Raw genomic sequence first — 14,870 nt, 5'->3', positions numbered from 1 at the left:
TCGCCGTTTAAGAGAAGGAAAAAGAAAACGGTGTCGTGATACCAAATACAGAAATGTTCAGTCTTAGAGTGGTTTCTGAGGTGTTTTTTTAAGACCACGTGGCAACCCGTATCCATTCAGTTTCTATGAAACTTTTGACATTTTCTGAGTAAAAGTAACTCTCGTTAGGTTGCTAACACTCTTAGCTTTGAGTCAGATTTTGTTTGTAGATTACTAAATTAATATAAATGTTTAATTTATCAGCCACAGCGAGCTGCTGGTCCACTCCCTCTTTCAATCTTTACTTACATTTCTCTGCATTTTCATCATTTTTTCTGACATTTCTTACAGCCTTAATAATTTCTTTACTTGTTTTTAAGTAAAATCTCTTCATGTTAGCTTTACACTTCACTAACTGTAATTTTTGCCAAAATTACTTTGTCGGATTTAACATCACGGTAAACATGGCTACACTCGCTGGCCACTTTAATAGGAACTTCTTGTTGTTGATTCTAAGATCCCTGTTCTTGGCTGCAGGAGCGGAACCCAATGTGTTCTTCTGTTTTCTGTTGCATGCTGAGATGCTTTTCTGCTCACCGCGGTTGTACAGAGTGATTATATGAGTTACTATATCCTTCCTGGCAAAAAAAAAAAAAACCTCGAACCCCCTTGAATCTGTCCATTTCCCTCCGACCCTCTCTTATCAACAAGGCGTTTGTTTCCACCCACAGAACTGTCCCTCACTCACTCACTCGATGTTTTTTTGTTTTTCGCACCATTCTGTGTAAACTCTAGAGACTGTTGTGTGTGAAAACCCCAGGAAGGAGATCAGCAGTTTCTGAAATACTCAAACCAAAAATACTCATCTGGTTCAAACCAACACCCATACCACAGTGAAAGAAAGTCACACTTCACTGTGAGATCACAGTTTTTCCCGTTCTGATGTTTGAACATTGTGAACATTAACCGAAGCTCTTGATTTGTATCTGTGTGATTTGACGCATCGTGCTGCTGTCGAGGGATCGGCTGATTAGAGAACAGCATCAAACAGAACAGCAGGTGGACGGATGGGTGCTCCTAATAAAGTGGCCGGTGAGTGTATAAGCACAACTTTATCCATAAACATCACCGTGCTTGAAGTAAGAAACGACTCAGATTAAAATGCGTCTCAATCTGGAAAACAACTTTCCTTTTATTTATTTTTATTTATTTATTTATTTATTTTTTGGAATGTATTTACAGCCAAAACATGCATTTGACTTTCATGACCTGCTGTGGTTACATTAAACTGTCAGACGGTGGCGCTGTCTTGATATTGCACCTCGCTCAAGCTGATGTCTCAAGAAAAAAAAAAATACGCCGAAGCTCAAAGTCAGAGTTCTGAACAGCGCTTACATATCAAGTTGCATCGGAGGTCTGAATACATGCGTGTCAGTTTCCAAAAAAAACCCAAAAACTGATTAGCTACAGTACGTTAGCGTGCGAAACACGCTGATATCTGACAGTTTCTTTGATGGTGTTCAGCTAATGCAGTGCATATGATCTGTGATTTTATTAAGTAAATGGAGTTTACTTTTGTAATTCTTATAACTAACTTCATGTTTTTGGATAGCGCTGGATGACTCACTAGCAGGAAATAGGACTTGAGTAGCTCGCCGAAATCCTGTGGTAAAATAAGATGTACTAACAAACTTATCGGACGAAACAGAAAGATGAATAAAATTAAAACAGAGGATGGCAAACGCTACAACGAGACCAAATTTTACTCATGCTAAAAATCGCTATGCTACGTAGCAAGCTGAGACTATGTTTTACTCAGAAGTAAAAGTGGTTGGTTAAACGTACGTCAGCAAGTTGAACAATTCTTACGAAATTAATTCAAGCTTGAGTTTTAAACACCTGATTAGCCAACTAGGTGTTAGCTGACTCTAAATGTAGCATATATTAAACACTTTCGACTTGATTTTCTTTATATTTCCTCTTCCTAACATGTAAACAGAAGTGAGATACAAGCTACAGGAAAAAAAAAAAAAAGAAAGGAGTTAGCTAAACCCAGGTGAGTAAGCTAGCAAGACAAAATGTATTTTATTCTAAATTAAGGAAAAATCAGTAAAATGAAGCTAAACTTGTGCTAACAGACATGTACTGCGCTGGAGCTACGATTCGGTCGCTAACTGTAGCCGAGACCGCCGCAAAATTTACAGATCGAATCTGCGGCAAAACTAAGCGTCAGAAACGTTAATTTTGCTCAGAAATGTGAACATCTACAGCGATTCATCGCAGATTACAAAGAGGAATATTTTTGTGGATTATAAATGGATTAATGCTGGATATATATTTTTTTGTGTATTTATAAACTTTATTTCACATCATTTCACATTCCACAGTATGTCAGATATTGTATTTAATATTTATTTATTTATCTATTTATTTGTCGGTTTATTTATTTGTGATTTTATTATTTAATTAACTTTTCATATTTATTTGGTTCCTCGTCAGAACGTGAAAAGCAGCCAAGTACTTGTTTTGATATTCGTTGTGGCCTATTTATTATTTTTCTTTTAAAAAATATACGAGTCCGTGATCAATACAAATACTTGATCTGTTCAGAAACATGTGTTTGTACGTTTTTGTTTTTTATTCTTATTTATTTTTTAAAAGTTCGATCCACCACTCCGTCGTACACGGTGTGACGGAGACGCTCACACAGCTACAGATCTCACTCACTGAAAAGTTGCTTTAAAAAAGCTTAAGGAATTCAAAAGATGTCAAGTTTTATTTATTTCAAAGCAAGAAACTGTAAAACAAAAAATATGCATTTCATGAAGAATTATTACTGTATCATATAAGAAGTACGATTCTTTGAAAGAACTTGACAAAGGGAGGACCGTCTTTGGAGGACGTTCACGTGTTAAAGACGAAAGTTTCCAGCTTTAATTTCATTTCTGATATTTTGAACAGTTTCAGCTTTCGTCTCATGAACGTCGTTTAGCACGGAGGTCAGACTCCGCCGTTCTGTTCCACACGAGGATCTGTAAATGTGTCGTGTACATATACAGAGGATTCAGAGGACTTACAGTAAGCATGTGTGTAATTTACTGAAAAGGAAGTGAGTTTATAAAAAGAAATGGCCGACTCAGCTGGCTGTTATAAAGATACGGGATATTTATGATGTCAAACTGTATGTAATATATTATCAAAAAAAAAAAACACTGGAATTTCATGAGGAGTGAATAACGTTCCAGCAGCCTTGTCTGTAAAGCCTGACATTTCTCAAGCACCATTTCATGGAGAACCAAACACGAAGTTCTCCGGTTCTTTATCAGGCTTTGTGAAGGTCTGTGTATAATATTGTACAGTGCATCGTTTTATTCATCGTCCACTTCATTCAACTGAACAAACAGTTTCGAACACGGTGGGTGGGACGTGTCCCAAACGTGAGAGTTCCTGTCTTACTTCACACTTCATTAGTATCAGACACAGTGCCAAAACAGATATCTGTTCAGACTTTGTTTTAATTAACAATTATTATCCGAAGGTGACGTGAATATCGGTGACTTACTGTACAAGTGGCGTCAAAGCGAAATAGAAACCCGGATGTCGGCCATGTTGGTGGAGATACAAATGCAGGGTCAATACAAAACATAGTCACGCGTGCACGACTCTTTTTGTTTTTCCGCTGCTTTAAGCGTTCTTTTAGCTCTGCCATATCTTTGGTCGTGGTCACAACAGGACTCGTGACCGTGGCACGTTCCGATTTTTTAGAATTCCGTCCGTGGTTCGTAAAGAGGGCGAGGAAACTCCGAGGCTTAGTACGGAGAGGAGACGAGCACGGCTGAAGAACATCGTCAGGGCTGATCTAACAGAGACTCAAACCAAAACAGCTCGTGTTTGTAGTGATCATTTTATCTCCGGCGAGATTCAAAAGCTTTCTCGATAATATCATGGAAGAATTTTATTTCGTGTTGCTAGAATTTTGCTATAAAATGAGCGTTCTCTTGTCGTGGTTCACTCGGTCGTTGTTATAATTTTAACACGTGTGTTACCGTTTCGCTTCTAGGAGCGCCAGCAAAATTTTATACGATAGAAACAATCCAGACTGGGCGCCCACTCAGAACACGGGCTATGTTTCGTCCAAGGTCGGACTCGATTCTTCGGCAGCCGAACCAGATAGAGCGCGACATCTGGGTACTCGATGGTCAGTAGAAGCGTCTTATCTTCAGAGAAATCTGACTTTTTAAAATAAAATCTGGGTCAAAACCCACACACATCTATCTTCTCTTCATATCGAATCTTCGCTCGAGCGTTCAAATCGTAGTAATACTGAAAATTCAGCATTGTTTCCGGACACGCTTTCAGCGGCTGCTATCTTAGCTGCTTTGTTTATCCACCATCATGGCGGACGCTCATGACGTAGCACATTTTGATCATCTATAATAAATTAAATGAAATTGTTGAAATGAAATGGTGTATTGGCACTCAGGTGTTCAGCGTCACTCAAACAAGTTCACCTTGTTTACGAGAAATTTCCAGAAATATTCTTCTAAACCTGACATTTCTTCCTGTCAAGGACTGATTCGATGCTAATGCTAATCACAGACATTTACAGTCATTTTTAGCTTAATGGAGACCTTTTTTTAGTAATTTTCCAGCACTTCTGAGGGAAATGTTGCTATTCCAGACACTTTGGGTGTTTTTTTTTTTTACTGTCACATTTTCTTCACGTTATCTGTATAACAGGCTTAAAAGCTTTGTGTATTACGTGGTAAATAAATTGTTAGCTAATCAGTCATTAGCTAGTAACCATAGTTCCTGGTTGCTTAGCAACAGTGTAGCATGTTATCTCATATGCTAACTTTAAATTAGACAGTGAATAAGCCACAGTATTACAGCGTCGATGTCTTTTCTGTACACGATACGGCTTTTTTCCTCAAAGACTGTCACTCTTTTGTATTTTTTATCGTTTGGGATACGTCCTGTCAACTGGCAGTGTCTAAAAAGAAAAAGAAAGAAAACAAACTGCCAATTTGCTTCAAATTACATTCAGAAGTGCGGCCGAGAATCCAACAACAAATGTGTACATCAGAGTGTGTCTCAGAAGTGTGTGTGCTTGAGAGAGAGAGAGTCCTAGAATACAAATGTGTCCCCTTTTGCTAGTTCTAGTCTTCCTCTGTTGTCTGAGCTCCATGTAGAAAATACAGAATAAATAAAGAGACTCGTTTAAACCTTATTAAATGTGTTGATGGTGTTAAATTGGAATGCCATGCCTCAGTGTCTTCGTAAGGGGAAGGTCAGGTTTCTTGACGGTCATTTCATCGTGTCATCTTGATGTGTGTGTGTGGTGACATCACCTTACATACCCATAACCCCACACTGCTCTGAGATGAGGTGAGTTAGTTTCCTTTAAATAAGCTATGAGTCACTGAAGAAGGGAAAGCTTAACATGCAGCGTTCGCATGCACCCCGATTTGTTGTATAGGAAAGTTTAAGGAAACTAATCAGCGACAGGGTGGTGTGATGAAGCCGAGATCCTCTCACCATTACCACCAAGTTGATTATTTTTCTATAACAGCGGCTCCTAAAGTGTATGATTCCTCTTTAATCACAGCAAATTACCAACCATTCATTTGATTTATAATTGATTAATCAACACCATATTGTAATTTTTAACCATCTACACTACCGTTCAAAAGTTTGGGTGGGGTCACTTTGAAATGTCCTTATTTTTGAAAGAAAAGCACTGTTCTTTTCAATGAAGATCACTTTAAACTAATCAGAAATCCACTCTATACATTGCTAATGTGGTAAATGACTATTCTAGCTGCAAATGTCTGGTTTTTGGTGCAATATCTCCATAGGTGTATAGAGGCCCATTTCCAGCAACTCTCACTCCAGTGTTCTAATGGTACAATGTGTTTGCTCATTGCCTCAGAAGGCTAATGGATGATTAGAAAACCCTTGTACAATCATGTTAGCACAGCTGAAAACAGTTGAGCTCTTTAGAGAAGCTATAAAACTGACCTTCCTTTGAGCAGATTGAGTTTCTGGAGCGTCACATTTGTGGGGTCGATTAAATGCTCAAAATGGCCAGAAAAATGTCTCGACTATATTTTCTATTCATTTTACAACTTATGGTGGGAAATAAAAGTGTGACTTTTCATGGAAAACACAAAATTGTCTGGGTGACCCCAAACTTTTGAACGGTAGTGTATACTGTAAGTTACATTTAATGTTGTCTTTGAGACATTACAGTACATTACATGACATGACACGGTATTTAGCAGACACTCTTACCCAAGTGCAAAAGTCAGGTACAAGAAGTGCTGAACTTCTAGACAAGAAAGTTCTTGTGCCAAAGGCACAAGTGACAGAATAATACCTATTCTCGCTATGTTCACTGGATATGAGCAATCGTGCGCTCTGATTGGCTACTCTACTACGAGGATATCAGCTCATATTCTGTGAGTAGAGTAAAACAAAATGGCGGAGCGTGTTGCTGAACCAACCGAGGACGAAATAAAAACTCTACTCGAAAACAAAACCACAAAAAAAAACATGGAATGAAAGTATTTGATGGTAAGAACGTATCTTTTTTTTATTTTTCAAGAATTATTATTGCATTTTTCACAAATTGCTCCTGTCATTTCGCCGGTTTGTTTACATTCTAAGTGAAAATGATTTTGTTGGATGTTTTGTATAAAAGTTTCTATTTATCGAATTTGCTAAAAATAAAAATGCTTCATTTCTCAAAATCCACTGAATGTGGATAAAATAAAACAGTTATTGCACTCAATCTCATCGTACATGGATTATACGTAGACAACTTGGTGCTATGCACCTCATCGGCTATCAGCTCATGTACAACTTGATTTCGTGGAATAACCGTTAAGTGTAATATTCTGTTGAAGTACCAATACTCCGTGAACAAGGAAAACAAGACAACCGTACAAACGAACTAACTAAATAGAGAAAACTAAAACTAATGGCTAAGCCCAGGCCAGACAGGACACAGCCTGGGTTGGTCAAGACTGATGCGCAATTACACAGTGAACAGGGAAGCAGTGAAGAGGTGCAGCCTGAACAGGTGAGTCTTCAGCCTGCGCTTGAAGGTGGTCAGGGAGTCAGCAGTTCTGACCTTGATGGGAAGGTCATTCCACCAACGCAGAACCGGGACAGACAGCAGTCAAGTCAACAGACAAGTTTCTCTTCTCATTTACGAGATCATGTTCTCTCACCGACTTCTGTTTTTCTCTCTGGATGAAGTTAATAAAACACTGAACGCTGTGTATCATGCGTCATGTTCCCAAGAAACCACAAAATGAAACTTTGAATCTTAGTGCAGTGGAAAACTTACAAAGTTCTGACACTGGATACTCCTTCCATAAATGTTAAATAATGATCTCTGTACAGACTTCATCATATCAATGATTTAATTATTACACACACACACACACATATATATATATATATATATATATATATATATATATATATATATATATGTGCTGTCAAGCGATTAAAATATTTAATCGCGATTAATGTCGCGACTGTCATAGTTAACTCGCGATTAATCGCAATTTAATCGCACATTTTTGTCACATGAAAAACCATTGTAATTCTCTTATCAGCATAAAAAAGTGAATGGGCTTGCTCACCGTTCGAACTACGGGGGTACACGGGGGATCCGAGATCCCCTGAAACAGACATGAGATCCCTTGAAAACATGATTTGGGAAATGTTGGGGGGTCTCTAAAATATTGGCAAAATGATGTTTATTGACATAGCAATCGTGTGTAACGGGAAGCATTTGCATATCCGAAGTGAGCGCGCGATGGAGATCCGCGCTCTGAGACAAGCGCAAGCCCCCCCCCCCAAGGGAAAAAAAGGGACCCCCCGAAAATATCGGCATAGTTCGAACACTGGTTGTACCAATGTTTTTTTTTTTGTTTTATTGCAGAGCATAACACGTCTTGTCACAGCCACTGCAAAGTGGGGCTGGAGCCGCCGATGGGAAAACGAAACCTAAGCCGAGCACCGTGGCTCTTCGGGGGAGGGCAGAGGACTCTGGCTGTGTGGGGCGTGGCATCATGTCACAGAGCGTTAATCTCACGATAAAAAAAAAATTATCACCGTTAAAATTGAGTCAAGTTAACGCGTTAATAACGCAACATTTTTGACAGCACTAATATATATATATATCCATCCATCTCATTATCTGTAGCCACTTTATCCTGTTCTACAGGGTCGCAGGCGAGCTGGAGCCTATCCCAGCTGACTACGGGCGAAAGGCGGGGTACACCCTGGACAAGTCGCCAGGTCATCACAGGGCTGACACATAGACACAGACAACCATTCACACTCACATTCACACCTACGCTCAATTTAGAGTCACCAGTTAACCTAACCTGCATGTCTTTGGACTGTGGGGGAAACCGGAGCACCCGGAGGAAACCCACGCGGACACGGGGAGAACATGCAAACTCCACACAGAAAGGCCCTCGCCGGCCACGGGGCTCGAACCCAGGACCTTCTTGCTGTGAGGTGACAGCGCTAACCACTACACCACCGTGCCGCCCGTAGCTGATCCAAAAGGCCATAAATTGACGAAAAATCAATAAAATCAGCCAATTTTCCCGGAATCTGCTGAGACTGATCCGGAAGATCCTGAAGGGGTGCGGGACGTCACACGTGTAAAAATCCAGGTATCGGTGTCGTTCATGTGTGCAGCAGTGGTTGGATCAGTCTCGATATGGAATCACGTTTTGGAGAGAATTCTGATAGTGATTGAGATTCTTATATGTCGGACGAAGGTGCAGATGATTATCAAGGATATTCCAGAGTAAATGGTTGTCTTTTTGAGCCCCCAAGATGAAAAACAGATGCCAGTTCATGACAGTCCTGCTGACCACCGATAGCGCACCACCAGCCAGAGAGAATCAGAAACACAGATTGGTTTATGGATTTTTATTCTAATCTGGCTGCTGCAAAATACAGGGAAAATATTTACATGTACCTCAGTAAATACAGAAATATAATATTTAAAGCGTTCACTTATTCAGAGTGATTACTGAAAGAAAATATGAAGCGGGCGATAATGGGGGAATCGACGAATTGTCCAAACGTCAGATCAAATGTCATTTATTCAATAAAGAGGTTTCTTTTTGCTCCAATAATTCCCATGAGGTCGTTCTGGTGGTGATGAACACTTGATGAATCAGATTTATTATTAGTCAGTGACACGAAATCTGCCTGCTTCGTTTGCACAAACCCCACCCGCTGTGCTGTCGCTTTAGATTAGTGCTATTTCTCGGAAATTCGTGAACTGAATGTCCTGTTGTATATGGATTTGAGCATCCGAACACAACGCAGCGCTTTCTTTCACATCGTTAAGATTCCAACAACAATATCCAATTTCAGCGAGAAAACAAGCACGGAGTCAGATGAACCGAAATGACCCAGATAACCGCAGTTCCACACGTAACATCATGTGAGATTAGCCCTGAGGCAAGGCTGCTTTTTTTCCAGGATCCAGATGCTGCGATTTATCCATAGTTTTGTGCTTGATAATAAAATAACAAATAATTAATATTATTTTTCCCTGTGCTTTATTAATTCATTTTGGTTGTTACTAATGATATTTTATATATATATATATATATATATATATATATATATATATATATATATATATATATATATATATTCATTTTAAAGCATTACAACATTACAATAAGGCATTATGTACATTTTTATTACCAATTTGCTACGGACACAAGGTTTAAGACCTGTTTTAATTTTGGTTTTGTTGTTTTTTTTTTCTTTAAAGTACAACCCCGATTACAAAAAAGTTGGGACAAAGTACAAATTGTAAATAAAAACGGAATGCAATGATGTGGAAGTTTCAAAATTCCATATTTTATTCAGAATAGAACATAGATGACATATCAAATGTTTAAACTGAGAAAATGTATCATTTAAAGAGAAAAATTAGGTGATTTTAAATTTCATGACAACAACACATCTCAAAAAAGTTGGGACAAGGCCATGTTTCCCACTGTGAGACATCCCCTTTTCTCTTTACAACAGTCTGTAAACGTCTGGGGACTGAGGAGACAAGTTGCTCAAGTTTAGGGATAGGAATGTTAACCCATTCTTGTCTAATGTAGGATTCTAGTTGCTCAACTGTCTTAGGTCTTTTTTGTCGTATCTTCCGTTTTATGATGCGCCAAATGTTTTCTATGGGTGAAAGATCTGGACTGCAGGCTGGCCAGTTCAGTACCCGGACCCTTCTTCTACGCAGCCATGATGCTGTAATTGATGCAGTATGTGGTTTGGCATTGTTATGTTGGAAAATGCAAGGTCTTTCCTGAAAGAGACGTCGTCTGGATGGGAGCATATGTTGCTCTAGAACCTGGATATACCTTTCAGCATTGATGGTGTCTTTCCAGATGTGTAAGCTGCCCATGGCACACGCACTAATGCAACCCCATACCATCAGAGATGCAGGCTTCTGAACTGAGCGCTGATAACAACTTGGGTTGTCCTTCTCCTCTTTAGTCCGAACGACACAGCGTCCCTGATTTCCATAAAGAACTTCAAATTTTGATTCGTCTGACCACAGAACAGTTTTCCACTTTGCCACAGTCCATTTTAAATGAGCCTTGGCCCAGAGAAGACGTCTGCGCTTCTGGATCGTGTTTAGATACGGCTTCTTCTTTGAACTATAGAGTTTTAGCTGGCAACGGCGGATGGCACGGTGAATTGTGTTCACAGATAATGTTCTCTGGAAATATTCCTGAGCCCATTTTGTGATTTCCAATACAGAAGCATGCCTGTATGTGATGCAGTGCCGTCTAAGGGCCCGAAGATCACGGGCACCCAGTATGGTTTTCTGGCCTTGACCCTTACGCACAGAGATTCTTCCAGATTCTCTGAATCTTTTGATGATATTATGCACTGTAGATGATGATATGTTCAAACTCTTTGCAATTTTACACTGTCGAACTCCTTTCTGATATTGCTCCACTATTTGTCGGCGCAGAATTAGGGGGATTGGTGATCCTCTTCCCATCTTTACTTCTGAGAGCTGCTGCCACTCCAAGATGCTCTTTTTATACCCAGTCATGTTAATGACCTATTGCCAATTGACCTAATGAGTTGCAATTTGGTCCTCCAGCTGTTCCTTTTTTGTACCTTTAACTTTTCCAGCCTCTTATTGCCCCTGTCCCAACTTTTTTGAGATGTGTTGCTGTCATGAAATTTCAAATGAGCCAATATTTGGCATGAAATTTCAAAATGTCTCACTTTCGACATTTGATATGTTGTCTATGTTCTATTGTGAATACAATATCAGTTTTTGAGATTTGTAAATGATTGCATTCTGTTTTTATTTACAATTTGTACTTTGTCCCAACTTTTTTGGAATCGGGGTTGTACGTAATGGCCTGTTGACAGTAAATCAGTCTTCCATTCCTCGCATCTACTGTCCTGTTAGAAAAAAAAAAAAAAACAGGTCCACCAGTAACTCAAATATCATAAAGTACGTAACACGTAAGTGCAAGTCCTCAACCTACCAACGTTCATTTACCGTCAGAACCATTCGAACCTCGGATGAACTGAACCTTACTACGGTTAACTTGAGCTCATTCAAAGTTGTGATGTTACGTTACTACTTTAGATCATTGCAAACTATTTATGACCCTGAAAACTCTAGAACTTTTAAGACTATTTGCCTCAAGTGCAATGCGTCACGTACCGTAGTCTTACACTGCCTTTAACCTGCTGTAATTGATTTTATCATTTTTCTTCGTTATATTACGGGCCTGCAGTAATCGGCCTACCGAGTCTGTTCCGGTTACCCTGCCTTACACTGTTTTCTTATATAATAAGTTATCTGGCGAAGCTAATAAAATAAAATAAAATAAAAATATTTGTGGCGCATCTGTCATACACATACAAGTCACCGTGGAAATGGTTACTATGGAAACAATATCATATTATCAGGAGCACGTGAAACCATGATAAACCTGCTGTTTGTGTTCCAGCCAGAACTCCTGTCAGAGCCGCTGTAAGAGAACATGAATAAAATAAAGAACCTGATTACTGGGCCATGTGGCGTAAACACTTTATTAAGTGTACGCTTTAAATAAAGAGGCGGTTCAGTGATGTAATAATTAGTGTGAATGTGAACACACTGACTGTTATTATTACAGTTGGATATATTTAGCTGAACCACTCGTTATTCCTTCCTGGATCATTCTGGATCCTTCTTGAACATGGACAGATAAATCACCGAGCATGTGAACGCTGCAGAAGCTGCTCGAGTCCCGGCTAAATGTGGAGACCAGAGGAGGGGTCTTTAGCAGGGTTGCCAGACTGATTCATTCATTAATCCTCCTGTTTTAAAATTGTATTCTTTGAAAGCTTTAAAGGAGAACTGAAGGCAAATTTGTTTTTCTTATCAAAATTCTATTTATCTCATTTTATTAAATATCGGAATGCATTTTTGATCGCTATTTTGTCGCTGCTATAGCAAGTTATGAGTGTTTGAAATACGCTCTGTAATATCAGTCCATATGTCAAAGCGATGGCCGTAAACAAGATTCGTTGAGACCCGTGCGAGACATCGTAGGACGGAAGTAAAACGTACAGCGGAAATCAAAGTGACCAACATCTGCCAACGTTGTCAAAAGCTGCGCGTGTCCTCTTTCGAATGCTGACGTAATCAAGCCGGAAGTTTTGTTTGTTTTGATAGCAATCAGGAAAGTTTGAAAAAAGTCGGCAGTAATCGTCATTTAAACTCGTTTTTGTGCAATACTTCGTTTGGAAAACAGTTTTCAGAATGGCGGCACTGACACCTGGCTGACACTTCACGTTTCGAAGTCTCGCACAAGTCTCGTGAAGATCGCGTGGATAAGCGACGCCTGCCGTGGACCAAACGAACTAAATTCAACACGGCTAAAAACCGAACAGGCCGATAAGTATAATATTTAATTGCAATTAGTTGCCAATACGAGTCACGATATAAGGTTACTAAAACCGAAAACGTAATTGAATAACACGTTAATTAAGAAATAAAGCAAGTTTAAAAATGACTTCAATTCCCCTTTAAATTTTTTATTTTACACTCGCGAGATTTGTTTCTGGTATTATTATTAGTACAATATTATTTGTATTTATTATTACTGTAATTATTTAGATACACCATGTAGGCCTGGGGTTGTGAAAACTTTTCTGGTCATGATGAACTTTCTCCGACCCCAACCTCATCCCGGCTTCATTCCACAGTTATAGCAGATGGCTATTGTAGCATTTTATGTTTTATTTATTGTACGTCTTTCTGACTCAAATCAAATCATCAGAGTCGATTCCAGGGCCGGATTTATCCAGCATCGAACGTTGGCGGATCTTTTACTATCGTGCTTACTGATGAAATAAAATCTTTGTGTTATAATAAAGAAATGGAGACTCCCTGCTGTATGATTTTGTTTAAATATTAATTTATTTTTCATTTCTACGAATCCATCTACTATGAGGACAGCGGGACAGTGTTCCTGTAGTTCACTGCTATCCGAGTGATTAATCAATTAACACCAATAACCTTGGTTTTGAAATTATTATGGGATATTTCTAGGAACATAAAACAGCTAAAGAAATTATTAAATATATTGCACTATTGGATGATAGCATTGGGTTTTTTTCATGAATGCATTCCTTTGTTTAATCACATCTGATTGGCTACCAGGTGCTACGGTGATAAACAGGATGAACCAATCAGGATCATGCATTTCTCCATTTCTGTTTGAAAGCTACAAGACACACAGCTCCATTATAATCATCGATATAATTATCAAGGTGAAAGCTGATGATGTCGACTGCTGGAGGTTTAATTAATTTAAGGTGTAATTGTCCCCCAATTATTAACATGCTTTAATCATTTTTTTTTCATTGAAACTGTTATAAAGATTTTATTTTCAAGATTGTTCGGTCAAATGCACTTTAAATGTTTATGGTTTTATTACCGAAAGTCAAATAATTATTTACGTTGCAATTTGCTGAAGTAAGTCTGATCAAACCCACGGGCGTGAGATACTGCGAGATGCAAAAGTTTTAGAGACGTTCGGAACTTTTTTATGGATTTCGGCCTCAGAGCCCCGAGCAGTTGTTTTCTTCGAACTACACATCTGCAAATGATCAGAAATATAAACGCATTGCATAAATATGACATTCATCATGTGGATTCTGATTTACAAAGAAAAGTGATTTTAAAAATGATCACGGACCCTTGAGGATTTCCCTGGACCCCACTCTGAGGGCGACGGTTCTAGTTTTACGCCAGCGATCTTTTACGATTATTACTTGTCACATAAAAATACTTTCATGTTGTCATAACAGTAACTCAACTATATGAACAGTGTGTTTGTGTGCTCAGTACTTACATACACACCCGGAAGCCATCATTTATCCTTTATTTCTTTCCATTTTTTGTCGCGTCGTTTTTTTTTTCCTTCCTAGAACTACACTGAGACGTTGTAGAGACTTTCTGTCTGCTGCCGCAAATCGACAAACGTTTCGTTTCGGCACCGTGTTACCGGGTTTGTAGCCGTCCTGTGAGTTTTGTGCAATCGTGTCCTGGGGGATTTTAGATGAGTGTCGAAGCAGCTCTGACACTCTGAGATTTTAAATAAAATTTTCAGACATTGCCAAACCTGTCAACCCATAATCAGGGATGAGAGTGGGTGGTCACCAAAAAAGCAGAAAACAAGATGGCGCCCGAAGCCAGGGGTCTGGGAGGGATACCCCCCCTCCAGGAAAATTTTGAAAAATAAGGCCTTACAAACCACTTTTCCTGCAATCTGAGCTGTAGTAGATAAAAAAATCTGTTGTCTTTT

The sequence above is a fragment of the Neoarius graeffei genome, chromosome 24 (assembly GCF_027579695.1).
Source record: "Neoarius graeffei isolate fNeoGra1 chromosome 24, fNeoGra1.pri, whole genome shotgun sequence".
In the NCBI taxonomy this organism is placed as follows: Eukaryota; Metazoa; Chordata; class Actinopteri; order Siluriformes; family Ariidae; genus Neoarius; species Neoarius graeffei.
This window is presented reverse-complemented; position numbering follows the sequence as displayed.